The sequence below is a fragment of the Arachis ipaensis genome, chromosome B04, assembly GCF_000816755.2.
Source record: "Arachis ipaensis cultivar K30076 chromosome B04, Araip1.1, whole genome shotgun sequence".
In the NCBI taxonomy this organism is placed as follows: Eukaryota; Viridiplantae; Streptophyta; class Magnoliopsida; order Fabales; family Fabaceae; genus Arachis; species Arachis ipaensis.
The window spans coordinates 20100147-20106230 of record NC_029788.2 but is presented as its reverse complement, the minus strand read 5'-3'; the positions used below and the strand labels follow the sequence as shown (position 1 = coordinate 20106230).

Sequence of the window (6084 nt, the reverse complement as noted above, 5' to 3'; positions counted from 1 at the left end):
CACAAAAATATTTATTTTAAAAGAAAAATAATAAACAATTTTTTAAAAAAGAAAAGTCATTTTTTTTTATTTTTTTATAAGTATTTTAAATGATTTTTTGAGAAGTCATAAATTAATTTAAAAAATTATACTAAATATTAATATTATGACACTACAAGAGAAATGGAGCTTTGCAGCGATATTTTGCCGATTTGTGGCAATTTTAAACCACCACGAAAACAACGCCAGCGGCACAAGTACCACCTTCCAAAAGGGCGCGGAAATTGCATTTTGTGCCGTTTTTCAGCAACCGCTGGCATAACCGCCGCAATTCATGTATTTTGCGTCGATTGGACTAGTGGCAGTTTCAAACTGTCGCTACGTGACCAAGGGTGATTTGTTGCGCATATTTGCAACGCTCCCTAACTGCCGCTGTTTGATGCTTTTTTTTTAAATATATTTGTGGCGGTTTTGAACCGCTGCCATGTATGAACCGCCTAATTATTCAAAACTAATTGTGGCAGTTACAAACTGCCGCTATTTATTGCTGGTATTTTTTATAATTAATATTTTAATTTTTTTTTAATTATCTTGGGGATAATTTTTTATGTAATTTTTTAATTTTATAAATCTTATTAATTTTCTCTAAAATCTAAATTGAGGCTGAGAATTCATGAATATTTAACTGCGAAACAAACTAACATATTTATATTAATATCAATAAAGTATTTCACTAGTCACAAAAAAAAGTATTTTACTAGTTAATAAAGCTGCATAGTCAACTAAACATATATTTCAAATAAAATTTCACACGACTCCTAATGTCTATTTCCCGCCATGCCCATCCAAAGAATTCATCCGTGCAGTGATGTCTGGTGGTAGCTCCCCACCTTGCCATTGAATCAGATAAGTTAGCACACTCTCTATTGCCTGCCTCTTCATCTTCTCTGCCACTACATCATCCTCCACTGCCTTTCTTTTTAACTTTTCTACTGCTACTTCATCATTCACTGCCTTCCTTTTCAATTTCTCAGCTGTTACTTCCTCCTCCACTGCCTTCCTTCTCAATTTGTTAATCGTCACCTCCGTCTATAGTTCAATCAGCATCCTTTGAGCCTCCTATGCTTGAGCTCCATCCACCGGTGGCTGCGAACTTAGATGGAATATTTGACTTGGTATCGGTCTGAAACCTACGCCACACACTCATGGATTCATCATGCTGCTCAATCTCAGATATTTTATCCTACAAATGTAAATAAGCATACATAATCATACTAGGAATAGATCATACTCAACACATTTTTATAAACCAATCCAACATGTTACAGGATAAAGAATTAAAAGTAAGTACTTATACCAATCCTCGAGCTTCTTCATGTATATAGGTGCCATTACGTCGTTTGTGTTGTAAGATCCATAATTCTCCTCTACCAACTCTCCTTCCCTGTAGTTCTAACTGTGACAATACAGTTTATACCATAACAGTATTAAATCCAAATAAAGAAGATGTAGTCCAAAATATAGTTCAAAATGTATTCAAACCTATATTACCTCTTCTTCCCTTCGCCTAGCCAAGCTTTTAGAATTGCCAGTATGGGTATAAAGTTGCTTTGATCGATTTAGAGCGTTTTGCCTGTACTTCTCCTATTATGCCATTAATAGTAAGATTGGTTATGCAAGGAACTTGCATACAGCAGTGTACCATAAATAGTTAAATGTTCTTATATTTCACTTTTACTTTCTTGTATTTTCTTTTTCTTTACTTCACAAAATGATAGATCATCAGGTAGGTCTTTGCATCATTAATAATTTATATGGCTCCAAATAATAAGTGCTTGATGTGAAAAATCAATTCATATATATGCTTTATATATGTTATTGTTAATCTTGAATGCAATAATGTAATCTTTTCGACTTATTATTAGTTGTTATTATATATGTTTATCTGGAACCTAGTTGGATTAATAACAAAGGCTACTTAAATTTGCATGCTACTTAAAAATAGGTTACCTTTGTGTCAGGGTCATTGCGATAATTAAGGAACCATCTCCAATGCTCCTTATCAATACCTCTCAGGCAGTCCTCAAGATTTTGCTCAAGTGTTCTTGTTGGTTTGTAATAACTATCATACAACCTACCCCTTGTCTTTTTCCAGGACTTCCCCATGCTTTGCAAAATTATTTTCTTGATTCTTCCACTTCTATCTTCATCAAAGTGGAATATTTTCTGGAACGATAAGCTCAAGTTGTTAGTAACTGTATAATAAAAGAATTGATTTAATTTAAAAAATCTGAAAATTATTACCTTTATGCAATCATTATACACCATGTCTTTGTCCTTCATCTTTTTTCAATTTTTCTCACAAATAGAAAATTTGTTGTAATCAGCTCCCAGTGTTTCAAGAACGCCACTCAATAAACCAGCATTATCTCCGATTGGTTATAGTTTTATGTTGAACCTCAGTATGATCTTCTTACCATTAAAAAACTGCTCTATAGCTTCCCTCACACTTAATTTAGCTTGTTTGATTATGCCATTAGAATCTATAATAAATAAAACCTTATTCAAATGTGTTTAATCTCTTAAAAAGGTTAAAAATAAAGCAAGTGTTTGTTCTAGTCATTCAAATTATGAAAATGATTTAGTTGGTATTCAAAAAATAAAAGACTGAACTAAGAATTGTACTCAACAAAAATTAATATGAAAAGAGAGTACTCATTAACATCTCCATCATTAATAGATCAAAACATTAATATGAAAAGAAACATCTAAATATCTTTTTTTAATAAATATATAAAAAAGAGAGTACTCGGTTTATACCTTATTGTTTATATTCCAAATCCCTTAAGCTATTTCACTCCTTTATACAAATAATCTATCAGAACAACAAAGTTTTCATTTTAAGTTACTTAACCGTACTCCATTCCAATCTAAACTATATTAATCCAGACACTAATTTGGTTTGAGTTGATAAAAATAAAAACAAAATAACAGAGTCTAATCATTTTGTATATACTAAGGTCCAAGATTTGTTACCAATGACATTAACATTCCAGAACTCAGTAGTCTTACGTCCTTTGTGCCTCTCAGCATCAGCAGTAGCAAACATGTTATCAATATATTGTTCAAATGCATCTACCTCGTTCGCCTATGGGTCAAAGTCTTCATCGCATGGCTCTGACGTTTGTACACCATTGACACAGGTCTCTGCCTCAAGTCTTGGTTCGCTCCAAGGTGGACGGAATGGCCGTAAGGATGCTGCTGCGAGCACACCACTATCACTGGGTGGGGGAATGAGCCAGTCATCATCAGCATAGGATAAAGATGCAGGAGCTTCCGTTGGAGGCTGCTGACATGGTGTTTCCAATTCTGTCTTTTTTCGTGTAACGAGTTTTCCTGGGCATCTTAAATTCCTAGTATCAAAAAATGCACATCATAAAATGAAAATTACAGGAAAAGCAATTAAGTATATAACAATATTTTAACAAGATTGAATGAAAAAACCAACACAAACAAGGAAAAATCAGCAATCTTAAATCATTCAATAAGTCCATCACACTTTATATGATGGAGATAAAGTGTATATATAGTTATAATCTTTTAAAATAATCACTTCACGTGTGCTTAATGGTGCGCGAAATTGAACTTCGCACAACTGAACCGGCAAGTGCACTGGGTCGTCCAAGTAATACCTCAGGTGAGTGAGGGTCGAATCCCACAGAGATTGTCGGATTGAGCAAGCAATGGCTATCTTGTAGATCTTAGTCAGGCAATTAGAAAATATAGTTGTTTGTTTGAATGCATAAATGAAATAGTAAAGAACAAAATACGATATTAGTGTAAAAGCAATGATGGTTAGTTAAGGCTTCGGAGATGCGTATTCTTTTCGGATTAAAGTTTCTTACTGTTTACTTCAACAACGAATGACTCATTCAATGACAGCCGTAATTGACTAACTCATGTAGCATCCTCATCAAGTTAGTCTCTTCTATACCATAATAGTCCACCATATCCGAGAAACTCATGTAGCATCCTCATCAAGTTAACTCATGGCTTCCCACTATAGTCGAAGGTGAGGACCTAAGCAATTTACTCCCCTTCACGATCCTACTAAAAACGTCACAGACAAGGTCGGATCTTCCAGATCAGGCAATGCTACTTCTCATACTCTAACCTTAACGCCACAGAAACCTCAGTAGCCCACGGTCAATGGGATTATATCTCACATATCCAAAGTCGCCCAAGCACGCTCTTGGAATCTGCATTGCACTCTCTAGCTGTGGTTCAATGCTATCCAGGTCATGACTCACATGGAACCCATGTAGAACAAAGATGATTGTCACTGGTCATCCTCAATTCATGAGATGAAGAACAAAAATTCACAAGAGAATGGAATCAAACGTGTGTTTAAATAGAATAGTAGTATTATTAATCCATGAGAATCAGCAGAGCTCCTAACCCTAACTTAGGAGGTTTAGTTGCTCATGCTTTACAGAAAGTAATGTAAAATGTGAAAAAGGTAAAGATGAGGTAGAAGATCCTAAACATGGGTGATCTTCTCCTTTAAATACTAATCCAATAACTAAGAAGTACAAAAAGTATGACAGACTAGACTAGAGGTGCGAAAATCCATCATTGATGGGCCCACTTTGGTTGAGTACTTGGACTGAACTTGGCGTCCAACTTTGAGGAATAGGCATTGAACACCCATTAGGGTGTGATTGGTGCTGCCTTGCTTCTTGGTGGACATTGAACGCCCCAAAGGGGGTGGTTCTTGGCATTCAACGCTGGCTTCTCTCCTTGGGGCGTTGAACGCCAGCCAGGGGGTAGCTCCTTGGCATTCAATGCCCCGTATGGGCAGGCTCCTTCGAAGAAACGTGTAGATCATTATATATTACTGGAAATATTTAGAAGTTAGCTTTCCAAAACCGTTGAGAACGCGTCATTTGGACCTCTATTGATCCAAAAATTCTCGTTTGAGTGTAGAAAGGTCAGAATCTGACAACATCTGCTATGCTTTCCTTGCATCTGAATCAGACTTTGCCAAAGCTCCTCAATTTCAGCCAGAATTTACCTGAAATCACCATAAAACACAACAACTCAAAGTAGAATCCAAAAATATGAATTTTTCACTAAAACCTATGAAAACATAATAAAACTTAAACAAAACATAACTAAAACAATATGAAAATGATGCCCAAAAGCGTATAAAATATCCGCTCATCACTCAGCCCCTGCATTTAGCTTTAATTAATATAATCACTTTCAAAGATGTTTTGTTGTTTTATTATCTTTTCATATAATAGAGACATGTACATTGAGGCCCACTTTGTTAGCTTAAAAACAAACACACTGTTATTAGTGCCACTTGAAATCAAACCCCAATTTGGGAACAACACACACGGAAGGAAAAACCTCTTTTTTCTCCCTCTCCCTCACTTTTATTTATTAACAAAAGTAATTTTTGTATCATTATTATTCAAAGTGTTTATGCCTGATAATTTTTAATTAATAATTTGTACAAAAGTGTTTCTAGCGTAACTTTAAATAAGTTTGTAATTTCTAAAAAAATAAAATTATTCATGTACTGAATAATAATGATACAAGTTAACTCAAAACTCCATCAACAAGTTAACTTAGCAAAAATTGCATAACAGAATTATTCATATCATATCAGCCATTATTCTAGAAATTGAAGCAGTAGTGCTTACCGGCAGTGAGGGGGTTCTGGAATTGGCGGTGAGAGAAAAAGGATGTGACCTTGGACATAGGCTTGACGATGCGTCAAAGACCTCAATTTCGAGAACGATGAGGACTTGGACGGAAACTTGCTTGATGACGATGAGGGAGCCGACGACGCAACAGCTCATAGTACGATGATCAACGACGATGAACAGAAGACAACTTTCGACGGCAATAGCTTGTAGTGCTTAGTGGAGACTGGGGCATTAGTTTCGAAAATAAGGATTAGAAAAGAAGGTGTAGGTTCTACATTTTGAGAAGAGTGAAATTGTATAATTAGTTTATTACCTATTCATTAGATTATGGTGTGGGCCTTTAATAATTTAACTAATAATAGTAATAATAATAACAATGAAACAAACT

General features: G+C 35.0%; 1 long non-coding RNA gene across 1 annotated transcript in view; it reads left to right on the top strand.

The window, feature by feature from the left end:
• LOC110270970 overlaps positions 70–6084 on the top strand; it is an 11519-nt gene continuing 5504 nt past the window's right edge. Inside the window, exons 1-2 of the long non-coding RNA XR_002360831.1 lie at positions 70–80; positions 5956–5964. This is a non-coding gene — a long non-coding RNA (uncharacterized LOC110270970). The remainder of the gene's footprint in view (positions 81–5955; positions 5965–6084) is intronic.